This window comes from Helicoverpa armigera, chromosome 11, assembly GCF_030705265.1.
Source record: "Helicoverpa armigera isolate CAAS_96S chromosome 11, ASM3070526v1, whole genome shotgun sequence".
NCBI lineage: Eukaryota > Metazoa > Arthropoda > Insecta > Lepidoptera > Noctuidae > Helicoverpa > Helicoverpa armigera.
In genome coordinates, this window is record NC_087130.1 from 4,248,253 (window position 1) to 4,272,159 (window position 23,907).

Here is a 23,907-nt window from a genome sequence, read left to right on the forward strand (position 1 = left end):
AGAAATTAAACAATGGTCTTAAATGAATCCAATGATGACTATAATGTTAATTACGATAAATTAAATAATGTAGAACATTTTGAACATGATTCGGATTTGAACTAAATCATTGTTCATGTTAATTATGGTTCATCTAACTCGTGCATTTTGTATGTTGTAGTAATAAATTTATATACATTTCAGACACATTAGGTATCTGTTGCAAAATGACTGATACGCGAATCAATGTTAGTCATGCCAAACCCGCTTAAAAAATTGTTGTTTTCGATTCTGTATCTAAGGAGACACTGTATTTTGACAAGTCCTCCTAGCCGATTATCGGCTACGGCGGCTGTTTTCATGTAAGGAGATTAGCCAACTGCGCAGGACATATTATAGTGCACAAGCATTTGCGCAGACACAGGTGCACTCACTATTCCTTCACTCTCATAACCCAACGGGGCATACTTATATTATCAAAGTGTATACAGAACCGTAAAATATTTAAAGTAAATCAATAATTCCAGTCTATCTAGAACCTCGATAACATTCAAACAGCGTACCTTGAAAATTTTATACATAATAAATATATTTTAGACCAAAACCAAGACCCACATTGGACGTAGCACTAACCATAGGGCATTGTTCCTTTGTTAAAGGGAAATGTATCCATATCCTCTGCTAACAAAATGTTCTATACATTACAAGGTGATGGTGACTTGAACAGGAATTTACTCAAAGTAAACAAAGGACTATGTAAAGGGTAGGTTCTCGGAATTAGATCGTGTAATTTTTTTTTGGCTTATTAACTCTTGCAAAGGGAAGTGGCATTTTTATGAGTTATGGTTAGAAAAAAATATTTTATACCTTGAATACCTTGATTTTAATCTTTTATATTGAAGACGCCAAGTAAATTATTGGATACATTGAGCTTATTTGTTTTATCCATGAGAAAGACTGTCGATTCCTATAATATAATGTCTCATTCTATATAAGATGCATTTTGCTGACTTTTCCTCAATAATAATGCTAACTAAAATACCTTTACGTGCTTGGAAAATCTAGCAGGATAGTGGAAGGAATGCCATTATTACTTTACGGTGATACCAAAATTAAAAATTCTCAGCTCAAATTATTGAAAATGTGTTACAGCACCAAATACTCTTCTTTCATCAAAAACTTTATTACAACAGGAAAAAACATTTTCACTTGTACAACAAAAACAAACGTACACAAAAAATGACTCCAATAAGTCGTATTTTTAAAGGTCCAATTTACTAAGGTACCTGTATTGAGTCGTCTGGGGACGCTAGTGGAGGCACCGATTTTATTTTCTCGAACCCCTTGGCTCGTATTCCGATCCCCCTAAGGGCTTTCTCTACGTGATGCCAATATTCAGAACGAATGATGTTGCGAATCTGTTTCGGCGCCAATTTAAACGCTCGTTTAGTGCGAAAGTTTTCGTGCGCGCGAAATGCGAAATTCGTTTGGATTTTCAATTTAGAGTGTTGGTAGTTGCGTGGTGTTGTGATGGACTTTATTATGTGCTGTTTAGTGTGTGATGTTGTTCCAAGTTTGAAATTAGAATTCGTGCTGGCATGTTCAATTTTATTTCAATAGTAAACGGCCTATTTCTATTTGTAGATGTCAAATAAATTAGGAACATTTGAATAATTCAATACGATGTCTTTTGGAAACAACGATGTTATCCAATTTAAGGAAAATTCAAACAAAGTAAAGAGATTACAATCGTAATGACTGCAGGCTAAAAATAAAACAAAAAGGTAAATAACCCAATACGAAACTGCCTACGAATACAAATAACGAGTTTGAGTTTGCCAATAAACTTGCAATTTATTAAAAAGTTATTTATCTACGGGCACAGGTCAAAAACAATTTCCAAATTCAAATTGAAGATAAACAAACGCACAAATGAGAAGTACCCGCAGGACCGTTCGAATTCTAATTTCAAAGAAAGTTTTATAATTTTGACTCCTTTGTATTTGTGTAGACGTTCCGTTTTCTGTTGATTTTCAAAACTGGCGGGAGTCAAACGTTCACGTTGGGCAATGAATTATTCAGGTCAGAACGGAAACTGCGTATTTACATAAGCAAATTGGGTGCGACGACTGAGTACAAGCGACACGGCGACATCGCAAGGAAACATTGGGACGCGGTCACAGTGCATCAGGCTTCACACCTGGACGCTTTGCCAATGTCCACGATAATCCTTTGGGCTAAAATCATATAGAATTTCATGTAGCTTCAGCTGGGGTGTCTGTGTGGCAGTTTAGCCGATATTCTCGCTTATGCCATTGCGTCCTTATGTGTGGGTGGCGCGTTTACATACATCTTCGTGTGTGGGTGCAGGCTGTCTGTAACTTTCAATATGTCAGATGTGCCAATGGTTCTTCTTCCTTTACAAGTTTAACTGTCGGTTGTTTTATTGCTTGTTATTTATTTCACAAAAATCTATACATATAATAAATCTGTAGAAAAGTAATTTTTGTACATTGAAGAAATTGACAAAAAAAATAGCCAGCATGTTAAAGAATAACTAACAGAACCCATTTCCATCATTTTTGTAATTTTTGTCTGTTTGTCTGTTTGTTCGTTCGGGATTCACGTAAAATCTACGAATTAAATGCAGACAATGCTTATATACAAAAATTCTACGTAACTTGGGGTATTATTTAGTTTTTGTTTCATCGAAATCGATTCACTTTATCAAAAGATATGATAAATTTTGTGAATTCAAGATGTAAAATATTACGACACACAATCTATTTGTCAAAACTGTACATTTTAATGTTGTACTTATATTAGTTGATCGGCCTATTATTAATCTTTACACAGAAAATCACACCTTTATAAGTAACTTCGGAAGAAAAAAAAATATGAAAATTTTGTTTAGCCAAGGTTAAAGTAGCTCCATCTGTGCTAAATCTGTGGTAAATAAAATACATCAAATTAGTCAAAGGAGCGAGGTGGTAAATGACAATATTACCATACATTCTTTACAGAGGATTATTATTTCAACAGATGGAGTTGTGTATTTTCCGTAATTCACCATATTTTAACACGTAGTGTAATTTTTCGATAGACATTTCAATAGTGTTTGTCAGTTTGCCGTGCCACATCAAAATCCAACTATAATTATTACCTTGATGAAAAGAAAATTAATAGTTCTCAGCCAAATTTAAAACGGTGCCATCTAAATTATTTTTGAACATTATGTCAAAATGATGACTTTAGTGGAACAATTAATTATCGTTTAAAGTTACAGATGGAGTTCATATCAGGATTTTTTCATAAACATAGTTTAGCTTATCTTCCACTAATGTGCTGGCCTTAAAACAAATTACTTTGAGTGAGTAGTATTAAGTAGACCTTAATTATTTTTTCTGATGCAAAATATGTAAACTTAATCCTAGAAGAAATGAGGATCTATCTCTCGCAAGCGCTGCTAAGCGTGAGGTAGGTAATGTAGGATTCTGTAGCTTTAAAAACAAGAACAGATACAAATGCAGATAAGAAATGGGAGCTTTCTCTATTTAATACCATACACACGTAAAATGCTTTATGCGTCTGAAAACGTACAAATTACGCGTCGCATACCAGGGACATGCTTACTTTCAACATCTGATCGCAAGTACACTGTTCACGATTACGAACAGTCTCAGTACGACCCGAGCCAAGTCTAAAAAAATACCTTTTATATAAAACTACGTTTGATGTCATTTAATCACAAATCTAAAGACAGAATTGTTCTCTGTTGCAAATCCTATCCACCTATATCCTATCCTAATCCAGAGTGCATTACAGGTGTGCATAGCACAAAAACCAATGGTATCCTATTCGAGAAGTCAAAAGAGTTGATCTGCCAACGTCGCCATCAGAATTACATTCATCGTTGAATGAGGTGAATAAATTTTCAGAAACCACAATAACAGTAGGAGCCAAAGCGTATTATCGCTTCATAGAGCTCTGATTGGCCCCAGGTGACCAAGTCAGGTCTGATTTGTTCGTTCATCAGATCTTTGAAAGTGTTTCGGTGGATACTTACTGTCGTCCTGTTTACGTGTGACACAAAATATACGTCCTCCGCAAGAGCGAAATTTTCCCGGTGTGCGGTAGTGACGCACAGTATACAACACTTATGTTTCTTTTGATTTGCTGGCTCCACCAAGAAATGACAAATTGCGAGCGCACATTTTTAAAATCTTGGCAAAACTGCAGGTTTCAAGTACAAACACATGAAGTGGACTCTCACAGATACGTACATTTTGCCTATTCGTGAACTAATGCAAACATTTCGGTGGAGTCCCGGCTTAGGCCACCACATTAGGCGTGCGCGATCCTCGGGCGTGTGAGTAGCGCGGGCGCCGCGCGTGCGTCGCGAGCGCGTTGCATGAGCGTCGCGTTTTGCTGCCCTGCGGCGTTTGCAGGGCGCTCGCGCGCGCCGCTCTCCTGACGTTTAACTGCTAAGGCGTTTAGCGAGCGGCGGGGATAGCGGGCGAAGGGGTAAATACGCAACTTGAGCGCCGCGTGCTCGCCGCGAGCACGTCGCTTGCACTCTTCACACATGCCACAGGGCAGCAAAACGCGACGTTCACGCAGCGCGCTCGCGACGCCCGCGCTACTCACACGCCCGAGGATCGCGCACGCCTAATGTGGGGTCAGCCTTACCATAGTGAGTAAGTGAAACTATCCTACCCTATGCGCCTGCTGATGATGATGACTCATTTTATCATCCATCCAGCTATTCCCCAACTATGTTGGTGTTGGCTTCCAGTCACCGAATCTGTTTGAGTACCAATATTTTGCTTGGAGCGACTACCTATCTACCTATCTTCAATCCAGTCAACTACACAAGACGATATCCATGGTAAGACTGACAGACTTTCTGGCTTCTGATTAGTCGCAGCAGCTGCAGAAAATTTACAAATGAAAGCTTTGTCAGACTCAAAGCATATAGACATAGATTATAGCTGTTTCCTGTGAAAATTACTTACGCACCATCATCATCATCCTCCTGCCCTTATCCCAATTTTATTTGGGGTCGGCGCAGCATGTTTTCTTCTTCCATACTCTTCTATCTGCCGTCATCTCACAAGTAACATTCTTTCTTACCATATCTACTTTCACACAATCCATCCATCGTTTCTTTGGTCTTCCTCTTCCACTATATCCGTCCACGTTCATACTCATCACCTTCCTCACAACATGACTCTCATCCCTCCGCATCACATGCCCATACCACGACAGCCGGTTTCCACGCTGTTTTTCTGATACCGGCGCTACTTTCAAACTTCCTCTTATATACTCATTCCTCACTCTATCCATTCGCGTAACTCCACACATACCTCTTAACATTCTCATCTCTGCCGCATGCAATTGTCTTTCATTAAAATTACTTACGCACCATACGTAATAATTTTCCAAATTGGCTGACTAGATCCAGAGATATTCACAACGTCACAAAATTTACTTCTTTCGTTTAGATAAATGGTCACATCCACAACACAAGCTTGATCAATGAATCTATGCTACTGCTAAGTCATCATCCTCCGAGCCTTTTCCCAATCATGTTGGGGTCGGCTTCCAGTCTAACCGGATTCAGCTGAGTACCAGTGCTTTACAAGAAGCGACTGCCTATCTGACCTCCTCAACCCAGTAACCCGGGCAACCCGATACCCTTTGGTTAGACTGGTGTCAGACTTACTGGCTTCTGACTACCCGTAACGACTGCCAATGATGTTCAATGACACCTATGACATCTATGCTACTGCTAAGTGCTAATCCTAATTATACTGTCACGTGAAAGAATGCACCTACGGGATAAGTAGTATTTTGACTATTCTATATTGCCCACGCAGACGAAGTTGCGGGCAACAGCTAGTAAATAATATTTCATTACTGAAACATCTACATTAAAAGATATAAACAGACTGATCAACGTACTCTTTATTGACAAACTGAAGCAAAACCGTTTGTCAAAAATGTAGCAACGTTATTCACTAAGTAAACGAGTACTGTTTCCTCAAATTGTGTCGTCTGCCTCTCGTATTTACACTCTATCGTTTTAGAAGCAGCCGGAGTTACGTTCCTGGGCTTGGAGATAACACAATTTTATTGTAATTTTAATTAAGTTTCCATGCTAAGTAGAGGAAATATACAGCAGTTTGGATTCTCACGTAATTTGTGAGATTCGTTTAGGGAAAATCTAATATTGTACTCTAATCTTTTGTTAGAAATCTGGTGGTTAAAAAGGTAATGACACAAGGCAGCTCATGCTCGCAAAAATTTGTTAAATTTTTCCATTGTTATGAATGTCATAAATCGTACTCTAGAAACAACAGTTTTTTAGTCTTACCTCTGAATGGTCGGAATTCTACGACTATGTATATTCCAAAATGTTTTACAAAGGTATATTTGTCTCCCTGTCCTTAATTTGTATCGAATTTATAAGAAGCTATGCCTCTCATTTCTTATTCAGGTTTAGTAAAATAATTGAAACCTACTTTTTTCTTTTCTGACCAATGATGGGTATTTCCCAGTCTATGTCTGTACAACCCCTAACATACCACACAAAGGTTCGTCCGACCTTCTGAAAAAATGTTTCAGTACAAAGTCAGTGGAACATTATTAGTTGTTACCAATCGATCTTTCTAGATCCTGTGTTGCGTGCCAATGCTTAATTACTTTTACAAGCTATAAATTGACCGTTAATGACTCGACAGGGAATAAAAGTGAATGCTTTTAGTTTGTTAAATCTGATTTGAGTGCATCCTAAATTGACGATTTATTTTAATGCAATATTTTTAAAGTTTAACTAGCTTCCCGCAGTTTTAACCTGGTCGCGAGATAACTTCTTCCCGTTGCCGGATGGTGACAATAACTGTGTCCTGCTCCTGGGTCTAAGCTACTTCCTATCTAATTTTCAGCTTTATCTGTTCAGTCATTCTTGACTTACAAGTAGTGCAGCTAACACGACTTTACTTTATACCTTTAAGATGTGTTGGTTTCGTTTATTCAATTGAAATAAAAAAGATAATTGACGATTTGACAACTTCTAGCGATTTCCAGTAACAAATTACGATGGTTCTTTAGATAAATCCACAGGAGTAACTTCGTCTATGAACAAGAAAATTCGTTCATCATCTAATTCAATTGCCGTGTCGACTAGAACTGACCAGCCTTAAAATTCTCGTAACTCCATCACGTCATATTAAAAATTCCTCGTACTACATGAAAATTCACTTGAAAACTCGTTTTCAGGCTTTTGGTAGTATTTTTGCAAATATTGCGTAGGTATTGTTTATGACATTTATGTTGTTAACTTGACTATCTGTGAAAGCTTTCTGCAGACTGTCATTGACTCCTCGAGTTATTTTAATAGGTGCAATGCAGTTTTTAAGAGCGTGTACGTCAACCGCGCGCCATTTAGCCTAAAATGGTACTTTTCAAACCACTGTTTCTCAGTAACTACTTATCCTATAACTATGTTATTTTTTAATAATGCAAGGTAATTTCACTGTCTATATAGTTAATTGAACATAAATTTCAATTTGTGTAGTTTAAATACTTAAAACCCCTATAACGTAACAGATGTTTTATAAAATTCCCGTTCAGCGTCTATTTCGAAGCTTAAATTCATGTGAAAACAGTGGCAAATCTAATCATATTTATTTTTTTACTCATAGACGAAATCTCCATGCCTATAGTTAGTTGAAAACATTTTTTGATTTAGGTCTCTATCTTTCAGAAAAAAATATTTTAACAATGTGAAAAATTGTGAATTTCAAATGCTTTTTTTACCCATCTATCTTACTTAATTTAATATAACAATTATTTACTATAGTAATATAACTCTTTCTTTAAAACATAAACTTTATATTATAATTTAATCTCTCGTTTTTATTTTTTTATAAATTATTTAAAAACTACTATAAAACGCTGCACGCGAGTCAACTCAAACCAGACCGCCGCAAGGCTTCACAGAGAGAGGACGTGTCGCTCCGTCACATCGCGTAGGGTGAATAACCTCTGCCGTGGATACCGAGAATAGAGTACATTTCAAGCGCGACCAACAAATCTTGATACATTAATATTTTATTTAAAGCTCAATTTTGAAGCATATTTTTTTTATCGATTGAGTTGAAATTTTGTTTGAATGTTCAGTTTTAATGACAATGTATGATTCTATATCCAATATGGCGGTATACCCAAGATGGAGAAAAAAATGTTTTTAATGCATTCCTACGATATGGGTATCAAATGAAATGGCTTGCTATGAATAACTCGAAAAAAATGTGTCGCGAGTCTAAATCCAATATGGCGGACTCCTTAGGCTAGAAATCACTTATTGCAGATATCTGTTACCAATCGAGCTATAATTTTTTTTTTCATTTTGGATGTACCCAAATTTTGACTTTTGATCTCGAATAACTTTTGAAGCATATAGGATAGATAACTTAAAACTTTATTTGCAATGGTAAACCCAAGCTCTTCACCAATATTTGGCTTTCCGGCAATTGTTGTTATTTGACCACAATTTTACGGTCTGGATGGACTGGACCATTCATATAAACAATCAATTTTTCAAATCGGTCCGGGCGTCTTTGAGAAATCGCGAACAATCAAATTGAGAACAATCACAAAACAATCTAATTGAAACCTCCTCCTTTCTTTTTTTGAAATCGGTTAAAATACAGAAACTCTTAACATTGTCATTAATCATCAGTCGACTATTTAGTACTGTTGAAAATTGTATGTAATATACAGAAAGTCCTCAAAACCAAGGTTTTCATAGGTGCCCGATTTTTTTGCAAAAGAGTGTAAGTATTAACGACTTATTTTCATGCTTTTATATTTTAGACATCCATAGACTTACACTATTTTCCCGCTATTAACTATTTACTAAATAATATATTTTTTGTTCTACCAATTTCACTCGAAAGGATCAAAATGGTTTGTGTGACTATACGTGAAGTATGATAGGCACGCACACAGCCGCGACGCTAGTCTGCGCGGTTTTTTGCGTTGAATTACCTAAAGTTGACATCGCGCGCCGAGCGTACACGCTCTTAATGTTCATTATATTATTTACTTGCTTTTGCCCGCGGCTTCGCTCCCGTCAACTGACTTCTCTACTTTACCCTATTTTTTTTTCATAAGAACCTTCTCCTGATAATAACAAACACAACAAAAAAAGAATTAGCCAAATTGGTCCAGGCGTTGTTGAGTTATGCGCTTACCAACACATTTTGCGATTCATTTTTATATTATAGATTTATTTACACAATGTACAACGGTGAACTCGACGCCTTAGGTATTCTCTATATATTGATTTCAAGTGCTAATATATTTGTTTTCTTAAATACTGAAATACCTACAGTTTAAGTTTGCATACTGTGCTCCTCTTTGGGAATTTGGCCCTTTAGAGTATTTGGTCTTCGAGGGTAATGAGGTTTTATTTCTAGGTATATTGCTAGCATAGTCGGTCAGTATCAACATAACTCAATATAAGATGCAAGTGGAGAAAGTTAATAGAGCTCTTCTATTATTTTGTATCTTTTAGAAGCTTAATAATTGAGTTATAATGTAGTTTGTCCTACAGTCCATATACCTATTTTCCATATATTTCTGCAAAGCAACATCATTCACCAAAAAAATTGATACAGAAACAAAGGTACAATTCTGACTAATCCCCCAAAGAGAACAGGTGTGATATTTTTTCCTATTCAGTGAGCCATCGATTCTGCTAACGATACTGTTAATGATACACCTTTTTCCCCACACATGTAGATATCTATCTATCTATGAGTATGTACATCTGTGTTACTACAGCAAGCTACCATTAATCATTCACACACGACTGTGAAGAGTGACGTAAGTTTATATGTAACCCATTTACGGGAACAAAAACGTAATTTCAGAACGGTAATGCAAAACGGTGTAAGTGTAGTTTTGGTTGTTTGGGGCTTGTATATGTAATGTGCATTACATTAAATAAAATTAGCATTTATTTTAATAAGGAGGACCTTTTTTATGCGCTTTATTAGTTAAGTTTTTTTTTTTATTTAGTGTGATGGGAATATATAATGTAGCTCTAGAAAATGTACATGCATTCTTTTTTTTTTTACATCATAGAACCATTTACTTTTCTAGTTAACGTCAAAAACACTGTTTTAAGTAAACCTTTAATATTGAAGAATTAAACATAACATAAATGATTATAATTATAAGAAAAGAAAAGGATAAAATATAAGTTAGGCCTCTTGCTTAGAAGGCGTAACCAACAATTGGATACATCCAAAAGAATGTTATAATTATCTTTGAAACTAGTTATTAGGTGTAGAAAGTTTTTCTATTTGTGTTTCATTTCTGTAAGTATATTGGATGATGACAGTCCTTAAATAAGGAGCCAAGGCAATTTTTGTGTATGATAATAATAATTATGTAGAAGGACACTCACGGAACATAAAACCTTATATTATGTGGAGAAGTTAAACCTTCTTTTTTGAAACTTTTTCATTCTGATGAAAGTTTTTTTTTCTTTCAACAAAAAGTATATAAATTCTTACCAGCCAGGCTGCGACAAGATAATACAAAGGATTTTAATTTTAATTCTCAAGTTAATTAAATAAGCATTTTGATCCCCTGTACTTTTCCGACTACAGCTATTAATGCCTTCCTAAACGATTGATAATGGGTATCGAAACTGGGATTAGTAGTTCACGGGCCAATTTAATTACTTATCGTGACTTTTTCTATGTCCATTACGATATTTTTATTTGGCCGATTCTTTGAAATAATATACAAAGAAAATTATTACGATGAACCTAGATTTACGTAGTTAAAATTTCTAGATTTTTTTATTACACTGCAGGCTTGAATTTAGCCCTAGTCTCAATGCCATAACTTTATAGCTTTAACTGACCTGAAAGTTCACTAAAACCCAGTAATTTTATAGCTATAGGTATGTTACCAAAGTGCTACGAAAAATATTGCGTAAATTCCCAGTTTAAAGCGCACAAAAGTCACAGTAGGTAATAAATTCTTACCATAGAGGTTGGTACGTAAATGGCTCGTATGTAGGTAGGCCCATTCGTCACGCGGAGCATAAAGTACGGTAACATCGAGTGCCAAGCGGTCACGGCGGCCAGTCCGTGGCTCCGGTTCAAAATTCAAATTAGATTGGTTCCAAATTCGAATATGTTAGTTGGGGTCGTTTGATTTAATTTCTTTTTTTATATTAAGAGCGTGTACGCTCGGCGCGCGATGTCAACTTTAGGTAATTCAACGCAAAAAACCGCGCAGACTAGCGTCGCGGCTGTGTGCGTGCCTATCATACTTCACGTATAGTCACACAAACCATTTTGATCCTTTCGAGTGAAATTGGTAGAACAAAAAATATATTATTTAGTAAATAGTTAATAGCGGGAATATAGTGTAAGTCTATGGATGTCTAAAATATAAAAGCATGAAAATAAGTCGTTAATACTTACACTCTTTTGCAAAAAAATCGGGCACCTATGAAAACCTTGGTTTTGAGGACTTTCTGTATATTACATACAATTTTCAACAGTACTAAATAGTCGACTGATGATTAATGACAATGTTAAGAGTTTCTGTATTTTAACCGATTTCAAAAAAAGAAAGGAGGAGGTTTCAATTAGATTGTTTTGTGATTGTTCTCAATTTGATTGTTCTCGATTTCTCAAAGACGCCTGGACCGATTTGAAAAATTGATTGTTTATATGAATGGGCCAGTCCATCCAGACCGAAAAATTGTGGTCAAATAACAACAATTGCCGGAAAGCCAAATATTGGTGAAGAGCTTGGGTTTACCATTGCAAATAAAGTTTTAAGTTATCTATCCTAAATGCTTCAAAAGTTATTCGAGATCAAAAGTCAAAATTTGGGTACATCCAAAATGAAAAAAAAAAATTATAGCTCGATTGGTAACAGACATCTGCAATAAGTGATTTCTAGCCTAAGGAGTCCGCCATATTGGATTTAGAATCGCGACACATTTTTTTAGGGTTCCGTACCTCAAAAGGAAAAAACGGAACCCTTATAGGATCACTTTGTTGTCCGTCTGTCTGTCTGTCTGTCTGTCTGTCTGTCTGTCTGTCTGTCTGTCTGTCTGTCTGTCAAGACCCTTTATCTCAGGAACGCGTGGACGTATCAAGCTGAAATTCACATGAAATACTCAAGTCTATTGTCCCTTTAAGCTGTGAAAATATCAAACTTCTAAGCCAAGCCAATCAAAAGATACAGCCGATTATGTCGATATTTTCAACAAATTTTCGACACTCGCAAAGGAATCAAAACCTACAGGATACTTCCCGTAAACTCAGAGTCTTGAAATTTGGCATGAAGCATTGTCATATAATGCAAATATAGGAAAAATTCCGAAAATCTCATTTTTTAGTTATATAATAAAAAATATATATATTTTAATAAAATGAAACTTACTACCTTATTTCTCACGAACGAATAAAGGTATCAAATTGAAATTTATACCAAATACCTATGTCTATTGTCCCTTTAGGCAGTGAAAAAATCAAACCTCTAAGTTAACGCGATCAAAAGATACAGCAGTTATACCGACACCTTAGACGAATTTCCGTCACACGCTAGGGAATCAAAACCTACAAGGTACTTCCCGTGAACTCAGAATCTTGAAATTCGGCAAGAAGCAACGTTATATAGTACAGATAAAGGAAAAATTGCGAAAATGATAAATTTGAAGTTACATTAAATATCAAAATATTATTTTTGCTTATGTACATGACATAAAATATTTTTTAATGATTATAAACTTACTACCTACCCTTTTTCACATGAACGCGTAGAGATATTAAAGTTGAAATTCATATCAAACACTTCTTAAATATAATTGCCTCTAAATTGTGAAAAATTTTAAATCATTCAAAGGTCATTGGGCACCTTAGTATGGAAACCATACCCATGGCGGATTCATCGGATCATTACAAGTCGTCAGGCGGTTCCGAAAAAAACCTGAAACTGGAGCTCGTTAGGTGATTAATCCCTCAAAAATAAAAGATCCCATTAGTAGTGAATTCTCATCACCTAAAATAAAATAAGCTCCAACACAAGGTTACGTTATAAATTGTAAAGAAATCAGAAATTTTATTTGCTATAGTTGGAGTTCCTATTTGGAGTTCCCATAACTATATCTGATCTTTGCTATCGATCCCACAATGGCAGTAAAACCTATCTATGTGGAAAGTCTGCGCCAATACGAATAAAATAAGCCCAAACACGTGGTAGTTGCAACATACCGTTCAGGAGTTCCCTCGACTCTCTGTAGTCTCCATAATCAAATCAGCTCCAAACCTTCACTGTTTACCAGTACCCTCAAAAATACACTCACATGTCTGGTTTTGACTCGATGCGTGCCTACAATATTCAAGAGTTGCCCTCGATATCTCAGGGTTTCCAGATCCCCATCAGATCCTGGTCATCCGAATTGGCATCTTCCTTCTTTATGAAAAGTCTTTAACAATAAAAACTAGCATTGCAACCTCTACAATCCTCTGAAACTGCTTGTCTTTTATATTTTTTAAACGATCCTGGACATTCGTCTCCATGGAATTTTAATAAAATATTTATATTCAAAGAAACGTCATACCATTCTCCACGATTAAAAACTACTTTGATTCATGTCTGCCACTTTTTACAAAGCGGGTCAGATATGCACAATGACCTTTAAGACATAATTAGTTATTTTCAATCAGATTTCTGAATGATGACTATAAAATGTTGTATATAAATAACTTTTAGAAGGTACTGGCCTACTATTTTAGTTATATTATAAAATAAAAAATATTAACTAGGTATTTTGACTCTCACGAAATTACCATAACTATGATTGTTCTAAACTGAACGGTTGGCGCGAGACTCACTTTTTATCTATACAGGATTTGTACGGAACCCTCGGTGCGCGAGTCCGACTCGCACTTGGCCGGTTTATTTTTTTCGAGTTATTCATAGCAAGCCCTTTCATTTGATACCCATATCGTAGGAATGCATTAAAAACATTTTTTTCTCCATCTTGGGTATACCGCCATATTGGATATAGAATCATACATTGTCATTAAAACTGAACATTCAACAAAATTTCAACTCAATCGATAAAAAAAATATGCTTCAAAATTGAGCTTTAAATAAAATAGTAATGTATCAAGATTTGTTGGTCGCGCTTGAAATGTACTCTATTCTCGGTATCCACGGCAGAGGTTATTCACCCTACGCGATGTGACGGAGCGACACGTCCTCTCTCTGTGAAGCCTTGCGGCGGTCTGGTTTGAGTTGACTCGCGTGCAGCCTTTTATAGTAGTTTTTAAATAATTTATAAAAAAATAAAAACGAGAGATTAAATTATAATATAAAGTTTATGTTTTAAAGAAAGAGTTATATTACTATAGTAAATAATTGTTATATTAAATTAAGTAAGATAGATAGGTAAAAAAAGCATTTGAAATTCACAATTTTTCACATTGTTAAAATATTTTTTTCTGAAAGATAGAGACCTAAATCAAAAAATGTTTTCAACTAACTATAGGCATGGGGATTTCGTCTATGAGTAAAAAAATAAATATGATTAGATTTGCCACTGTTTTCACATGAATTTAAGCTTCGAAATAGACGCTGAACGGGAATTTTATAAAACATCTGTTACGTTATAGGGGTTTTAAGTATTTAAACTACACAAATTGAAATTTATGTTCAATTAACTATATAGACAGTGAAATTACCTTGCGTTATTAAAAAATAACATAGTTATAGGATAAGTAGTTACTGAGAAACAGTGGTTTGAAAAGTACCATTTTATGCCAAATAGCGCGCGGTTGACGTACACGCTCTTAAGTCCAGAAAAAATGATCGGTTTGCTCATTTTGTGATTATTCCGTGATACTACATACCTACATTTTGGTATACACCTTTTCTTCCTATGTGGTGTTCACTTATTTGTTCCAATTTGGCAGTTGTAAATAAGACCTATAAATCTGTAATTTTACGCTGCGTGAATAATACCTAATTACTTACGTTGCTTATTTCTTTTAGCGATGATCTAGTTCTAAATACTTCTTTACATAAGGAACACAGGAAGTGATTAGTTTCCTTGACGATAAACTTGAACACTAGCTGAACATGAACGGCGCAGTAAACAAGTTAAGTTTCTATATAAAACAAAATGACAAACGGCACGAACTATGTGACACAATATAGGAATTATTACGATAGTATCTAGAGAAAGTCTATATTCTCCCTTCATAACGCCATCTTTAGTAAAACCCCTTTTTAGTAAGGCGGGCAATCATCAAATGTCCCCCGAAAACTGAAGCAAAAGTCAGACTCTGGCTGATTAAAACCGCCTTAGTGTTTCAGGGCCGTATTCAATCTTTCGAACCATCCTGCAACATCAGTAGGCTCAAGCACTTGTAAGTACAGTTAGGTTTTGGCTTCAATATTCTAGTCAAGAAAAGGTACTAATATATTATTTCTTTCAGGTATGTACCTACCAGGTTCTTGATTCTTGCCCTTGGCAACGGGCTTAACCTCCTATCACATGAGGCTCAAACATGTACCATTTAGAAGCATCTCTGAATAATTCTTTCATGAAAACAATTGCGTTGTTATGTTAGCAGAAAACGATCTCCTTGAGCCATTTCCAGGTTGTTCACTAGAGTACCCCATTACACAAACAAACACGCAATTTCCATGAACATTGTTATATTCGGAAAAACATCCAATCATTAAATTCAATAGTACTATAAAGCCATAATGCCATCGACATTCTCTCACGTAACAAAGGCCTTTGAAGTATTTGAAGGCATTTCCAAATCAATACCATCTTACAAAGGGTCTATTCTATATCTTGGCAAAATAAAACGGATCACAATATTATTGTAATGTGAAGTAAACAAATTGTAACATACATATGTTTGTTCATCCATATTGAATGCTTTCTTTGGGGTATTAATAATATAATGTACCTCTAGAGGTTTTTATTGTGTAAAGGAAGTCTTTATCTTCCTTGTTAGAGTATCCCTTCTTGAAGACATAAGCGGTTTTCTTTGATGTTCGAAGGAGACTCGAGTTGTTCCGAGAAGTGCTGTAAATGCTATAAATAACTCGTTGTGATATGGTTTTAATAAAGAAAGTCATACTTGTGATGAAATAAAATTTTATTGTGGACGTCGGCAAGAAATTCAGAGAGATCAAGTGGCAAAAAGTGGTTTTTCTTAAAATTGATTTTGATGACCTTCAGCCAATGTTCAAGTGACAAGTAACATATATGGACACAAATTTTTACTGCATTATCTATACTAATATTATAAAGAGGAATACTTTGTTTTGTTTGTTTGGTTGTATTGGTTAATTCAAAAACTACTGGACCGATTTTAAATATTCTTTCACCATTAGAAAGCTATATTATCTGCGAGTAACATAGGCTATATTTTATCCCGGTGCAGGCAGTAGCTCCCACGGGACGCGGGTGAAACCGTGGGAAAACGGCTAGTTTTTTATATAGGTACTTATAATATACCTTTTCTATTCCTTGTTTTATTAATACTTCGAGGAAGTTCTTTTTACTAACATTCGTTCCAAAATTACTGATGCCCATTATGGTAATTGGGTGAGAGTGTTTTCAGTACTGGGTTATTTTTGTTAATAATAATATTTAATTTCCCATGTGTTCTTTTTCGGGTTCTTATGAAAACAGTGCAGTGTACTCCAATATCCTAAGTAAATAGCTGCTTGTTTACGATGTTATTTTCTTGAATGAAATGTGGGGGTCGCTGTCATATCGTCAATTTTCCTTGAATGTAGGTTATATTTTTAAGTGTCAGTACATTGTTATATATATAAATATGTATTTATATGCTAGCTTTTGATTGAAGAAAAAGTATTTATTCACATAATTAATAGCCTACAAACTTTTACAATAATAAGATACCTAGGATCTAATACAGCTATTTTGGAAGCGGGTCAGTGCTACAATGGCTAAGTGGCTAAGTCAAAGCCGCGCGGATCGATCGATCATAAGGTTAAGCAACGCTTGGCGCGGTCGGTCCGTGGATGGGTGACCATCTTGTCATACTGAGTTCTTCCGTGTTTCGGATGGCACGATAAACTGTAGGTCCCGGCTGCCATTTAAACATCTTTGGTAGTCGTTACGGGTAGTCAGAAGCCAGAAAGTCTGACAACCAGTCTTACCAAGGGGTATCGGGTTGCCCAGGTAACTGGGTTGAGGAGGTCAGATAGGCAGTCGCTCCTTGTAAAACCCTGGTACACAGCTGCATCCGGTTAGACTGGAAGCCGACCCCAACATAGTTGGGAAAAGGCTAGGCAGATGATGATGGTCAGTGCTACAATGGTTCATCTACCATATAAGGAAAAATCATATTTAGATGAATGTCTTGTACCTACATCATATATTGCTGCGACTAAACACTAAGTAGATTATTTGATTTTGAGTCTCATGAACTACCTAAAAGCTTTTTAATCACCAGCGCTCTACGAAACGGCCTCCAAACTTATCCCAAGCCTACAATACACACAACATCACCATACAAACTGTATGATTTAATCAATACGTAATTCCCTCGTTTCATCCCTGCAACGGCAAGTACTTAAGCGCTAAGACCTCACTCACTACGGCTATATAATCCCGGGAGGCAAAAGGCCGACCTAATATGAAGGGACCAACCATTGTATAGGTGTTACGTACATTTTGCCCTACTACCAGATTACGTGCCACCCAGTTTAACATTAATTTTAGAATTTCCATCTCAAACGTGGAGAATAAAATTACTAGTGGAGGTGCCATAACGTAAAATCGTCTTATTAGAAAAGTAGCGCGCCAATATACGGGTGAGAGATGGACGAAGAACGTTACTGTTTTTGCCTTTATACGCCTTTGGACTCGAGCATTTTTTGTAATACCAAAAATCGTTGACATATGTCTCAAAGAACCCGAAGGCTACCTTAGTTCACTCGTAACTGATCTTTTTGGTCATGCCCTCCGTACGAATTTGACCTAGAACAAGGCGCCTGACCTACCTGCATTATGGTATCTCTGATCATATTTCCCTTCTCCGTGATCTCAACTTTGAGAAACCTCCGTAGATCAATTTTCGTCAACGACACTGGCTTTCTAAGCCTTTAAGAGGGTGCGTAAGTACGTTGTTATCGCGTGATTTTTGAGTAAAAATATTGCGTATGAAGTGCTTATTTTTGACGAGATTGCAGGGGTTTAATAAAGGAGACAAATTGTTTGGCTGTTCGCAGCTACGTTGAAAATATTACTTGAGTGTATTAAAATGTCTTTATGTTGAGAAAATTTTGAAGTATTTAGCGGGATTTTTGTCTGGGGTATTATTATTTAAACACTATGATATTTCAAAAAGACATTAAAGTAATCTTTTGCTAGACTTTTGAGTTTAAAACTTTATAGCTTAAGTAATGAACGTGCATAAATCTTCTAATATAACTAAAATGGATATAAATTATAGTCAATTGAATTCATAACGTAAACAATAAACGTCATTTCTGATTTCCCCTCTTTAGAAGTCACAAGAAAAGTAATAGAAATGTTCCCCTAACATAGATACGTGGCTAAGTTATGTATCTTTCAATATTCACTTACAGAATTCACGGATTCCACACGTTTCCTACGTAATACGGTAAGAATATTTTTACCAAGTTGAATTTCAGTATTCAAAGCGTTCAGATATTCAATGTCTATTTCAGGTTTTTTAGTGTTGTCAAACACTGCAATAGGAATGTGGTTTTCGTAAATATCGTATCAATATTGCATGATACTGTTTTTTCGTTTGCGTCACTTAATTATGTAAGTAAACAAATGTTCCGTTTGCTGTGGTTTTTCCACAACGCAAACCTATTAAAAGCATAGTCATCTCAGGAACTATGTAAACGTACTCGATATTTACCGAATGATTTAAAAAAATGTTTTCAGTCCAAACAGGTCAGAACGTTATACGTTTGTGGACATACCAAAGCATTTTTCGAATATTAATAATACTGAAAGCACAATACACGCTTCACAGTACCTGTAGATGAGAAATTCCTGTTTAATCGAAAAATACCTAACGTGACCCCTTTAGCAATTTATCGTTGCGTTCTTTGTCAACTTGGGTGGGGATGCAAAAATAAAATCCGCGATAAATTTTGCAAGTCACCTTTAAATCGTTTGTCAAATAATGAAGAGCAACTTTAACACATACAGTCACTATAACTCTTAAAAACAAAGTCATAAGGATGATATTCATTTGTTTTCAGTGTTAGTATAATTTTGTTTGAGAGCAGGAACCTTGTGCCAGTGTGGCTAGGAAATACGGCGTTGAATACAAGCACGAAATTTAGTGTCAGAATAATGCATAGTTGTGCCATTCCAATTTTTGCTCTGTCATGAAACTCTTCTAGGCGCAATTGACTGGATTCTCAGCTGTTAAATTGTGTAGAGCTACACCACAAACGTGAAACCTTATTTGAACCTGAAGATAAAATACCAAATAAAAGTTCTGCAATTACATTATTACACAAATTCTACAGAAATAATACACTTACTTAGAAATTCGGTTGACGAAAACAATTCGATATCCGCTTATTAACCCGATATATACCCGTAATTTTACCCGCTCACAAGCGTACTTAAAAGCGTATTTTACACTCGCTTTATTTAAGCAATTTTTTTATCAAAATCCGTTCAGTACTTTTACATTACAAAAAAGATATCCCTGGATAGCATCAATAATTGTTTAGTTATTTCATGCCACACATATTTCTAACTGTAACTGCCTTCAAATGGAGTCCATATTTCAAACTCAATATCACATTGATTACTTTAGCCCGAAGGACAAAACTCCTAAGAATTCATTATTTCAAATACCAATGAAGATTGGAATCAAAGTACGCGTTCCGAAGCGTGATTAGTAAGATTCTCATTTCTATTGAAATTAGAGACTCGAAAATTGTAAACAGTCTTTAAATTATACATCTTTGTATATTTTATTGAAGCTTGAAACTGATATTTCAAAGAAAATGTCAAAGACACCCTATGTATAGAAAGTGTGACAAACAACGATATTAAGTTCTAATTTGGTCGCTTTTAGGAGTTCGTTCTTTGATAATATTATTATGTATTCCTGTTAGCAGACGTCTCGACATGTTATTGCCTATACATAATTATTTGATAATTAAACTTTGACGATACACAAAGATAATTCATTTCAATATTTACAAAATAAGAAATTAAAAACGACCTTCCTCCAGTTTTTATCTTTCTCTGCATTATTTGCTTATCCCCATAATTATATTATAAGAGGTCCTTTAATTAAAATTGGTACCAATTTGCTTTTGAATTCATCAAAATATACTTTGATTTGACATAAAACTGCATGATCCTTATAAAATAAAAAGCTTCAATATTAATCGCAATAATAAAACAAAAGAAAGTCACCGTTTTTCTAAAGCCCTAAGGCAAAATGTACCGCGGGAACAAAAAAAAAACCAGGACCGAGTGCTATTTTTCTATATTAAAGTCATCATCCATTACGTCGACTCAAGAAACTAAAGAAAGTTAATAAAACAGATACCGAATTTCACCCCAAGCCCGGACTCTGCGGAGTATGAAATAGGAAATTTTCTTAAAACACTCGTTTTAAGAGAGAAATTCTTACAAAGACTGCAGAAATATGAATTACGGACGGTGACTTTGAAAAGTCGGGCGCGCCAGAGCAGATTTGAATGCTCCCCGGTTCAAGTTTTATAAATTGTTTCCCGTTTATTATAACTGGCTTATTGTTTTTTGATTTCGCTCACTTAGCATAGAAGTAGTTTTTGATGGGAATCTTTTAACAGTTTGCGAAGTGAATTTGTTACAAGACTGAATGGTTTTTGCGGATTTTAAATTAAGCTTCGATAAATGGAGTTGGTATTTTCTCGTATTTAAATTTTGCTTTTAAAAAGGTTTGTGCAATGTGATTCGTATTTTTATTATGTGTTTTTCGCAATGCTGTGGCAATTTAAAAATTTAAAAAGTACCTACTTTAAAATTTCGTCAATGATAATAATAGTTTTAAATCAAACATAAATCATTCTCAGGATTAGTCTTAGAAGGCTGGAGTCTAAAGTGGATACCAAATTATTAGGCCTTATACAAAATCCTCTACAAAAAACTCAATTCATCTTACGTAGACACTCAGAATGTGCGCACACATCAACACATTCAAGTCAAATGTACAAGAAAATGACTTGAAAAATTCATTATTAACAGCAACGCTCCTTACTCTTTTCATACGAATTTTCTCGTGAATTTCCTATACATAAACAGGTACTCAAAGTATTTCAGAACGCCCATAAATTACCCTTACCCCATTACTGTGTCGCTAACATTTAAAAATCCATCATTGAGTATAGCAAGTCACCTTCAGTTCATTTATATGGCGTCACCAGGAATGACAGTTCGGTTATGCGAACTCAAAATAAAATTACGTAAATGGATTACCATGCTTTGTGCTTACCCCATTTTAATATTCAGCTTAAAAGCGGCAATTCGGGTCGTGTTTTCTTTTTTACTTGCTTTTATGTTCAATTTTTTTATTTCGCTACGTATTTTTTAATTTGTGTCGAGTGCTTTAAATATGGTGAAGTTGTGATTGCTTGCGTTTCGTATGTTATTTAAATTAAATGTAAATCCTAACTTAAAATTATTGCTTTCCCAATTCAGGCTAAGTTTTGTTCTTTTACATGGACGGGCTGCATTTGTATAGCTCGCGTACTTACTAATACCAATTTGGAGTTTTAGGTCAGTCATGCTATGCCTAAACTTTTAGCCTGGAAAGTTAACGAGCTTAAATCAAACAGCATTTTTTCAAAGTAGACAATGTGCATTTTTATCAAAGTTAACTTTTGTCTTCTTCTGCCATTAGGGTCTAACGGTATGCTTCTCTTTTTCCTCCGCACCAAGAATGTAATGACTTTGGAAATGCCATACTGGATAACCACCTACCAGATAGTGCTCTGAAAGTAGAAATAATAAACCAGCTTTTGTTCACATACATTTGTGCATCACAAAAACTGGGTGATACCTATCTGTCCGCGTATGCAAATATGGTAGAAACGAATTTGCAGCTGCGGTCATAATATTGAATGTATCCCATCGCGGTCTGGCAATCGATGTCAGTCTGGCCATTTAATCCATTGCAGTTTTGTCCATCTGCTCTAAATGTAAACTGCAAAAATCAGGGGTTTATTGTGTGGTGCCTGTGTTACGAAAATTGTGTAACACTGTTTAAAACAAACCTCGAAATTTGGACACATTAATATTCGAACAATTTGAGGCACTTATATGGATCCAAAATCTCTTATCTCGTAGTCGTTGTTGGCTTAATTTAAACAAACAAAAAAGTCCAACACGGAACAAAATCCGGCTGTCAGTTTCACAAACACCCAAAAGACAAGAGAAAATACCTAAGAATCCAACATTATTATAAATAAACAAAGCACCTCTTAGAAGTTTGATCCCTTTATAATCAGCGAACAAACAAATAGAAACAACGTCAGTACAATCCCATACATATTCAGTGAAGGTTTCAACGTATTAGAACTTTGATCACGTACTTTAAACCAGCATAATTTCTATAGTATTAACATAAAAGTACCCACTTCAGAACAAAGTTCTTAATTACTCGTCAAGTGAAATAAATTATTCAAAACAATTAGCAGATCAAACAACAAGTATTGAATATGGACGCACAGATGTGATGACTTCGGGGTTTTCTCTTAGAAATTAAATGAGAGCCTTTCTTCGCGGAAAACCATAACATTAAATGTTAGGATATATATTTAGCGGAATTAAGCTTAAATATTTTCTTAAACCTGAACATTTAGGGCCTTACTACAAAAACTTTAAACCCTGTTTTACACTTGTCTAATAAAATTTTGGCAGCAAAATGAACCATATGTCAACGTCATAATTTGGCATTTTTTTAGACAAGGCATAAACTGACGTTTAAAAGTTTTTGTGGTAAGACGGTTAATGTCTTTGAAATTATTAACTATCACCAAAAAACTGACGACTTAAGTACATTTAAGATAGTCAAATAATATTTCTTGAACACAGAAAATTTACAGAATCTGTATAAAACTGTAACCAAACACCTAACAGCAACAAAAAGCATTGCAAACGCGAAATTGAAAATCCCCCTGTCAAAACTTACCACTCCAAAACTTTGGGAACACCTAAAAATGTAATTTAAAACGAAACAGAGAAGTGTCAAACATTCACTTAACTCTTACTGCGAACTACCCGCAAAACCAATTACAAAGACGGATTACGCTAACTGCCTACAGAATTGAAGCCCAATTTGTGGGCCGATATATTTTAATCCCGAATTACGCATGTCCAATGAATGAATGGTTGAAATTTTGGAAGCTATCGCGATTAACGAAAGCCGATTTGATTGTTGCTCTGAAGATTGTGCGCCATTGTTGTCAATATTGAACAATGTGATGTTTCTTTGTTATGAAAGTCAGGAATATTGGTCTGCTAAAACATTTTTTGTGAGTTTTTTTCTCTTTTTTGTGTAATAGATACGTAAACAGGTTGACGTAAGGACTGATTGAATACTTTCAAGCTTATATTTAAATCTCTTATCAATTTTTAATTAATTTTAACCCTTTAGCAAGAATTCAATGTTTATTTTTTAAGCGCCATTTTTGTTTAAAAGACCGGTCCACTTAGTCTCCTTAATATTTTAATCTTCCCTAGTATCTTTAGATGGTAAGAAGACTTTCTTAACAAAGGACTTTCTTTTATGCTCCACAGTTTATAAGTACAGGAATTAAATGCACTTTCAACCA

At 35.2% G+C, this 23,907-nt stretch overlaps 1 protein-coding gene across 1 annotated transcript in view; it reads left to right on the forward strand.

Annotated features, from left to right (window-relative positions):
• Window positions 1-23,084, forward strand: part of LOC110379525 (collagen alpha-1(XVIII) chain) — a 124,718-nt gene extending 101,634 nt beyond the window's left edge. Inside the window, exon 24 of the mRNA XM_064036900.1 lies at window positions 22,928-23,084. The gene's annotated coding sequence lies outside the window, so the exon portion shown is untranslated. The remainder of the gene's footprint in view (window positions 1-22,927) is intronic.
• The last annotated feature ends 823 nt before the right edge of the window (window positions 23,085-23,907 follow it).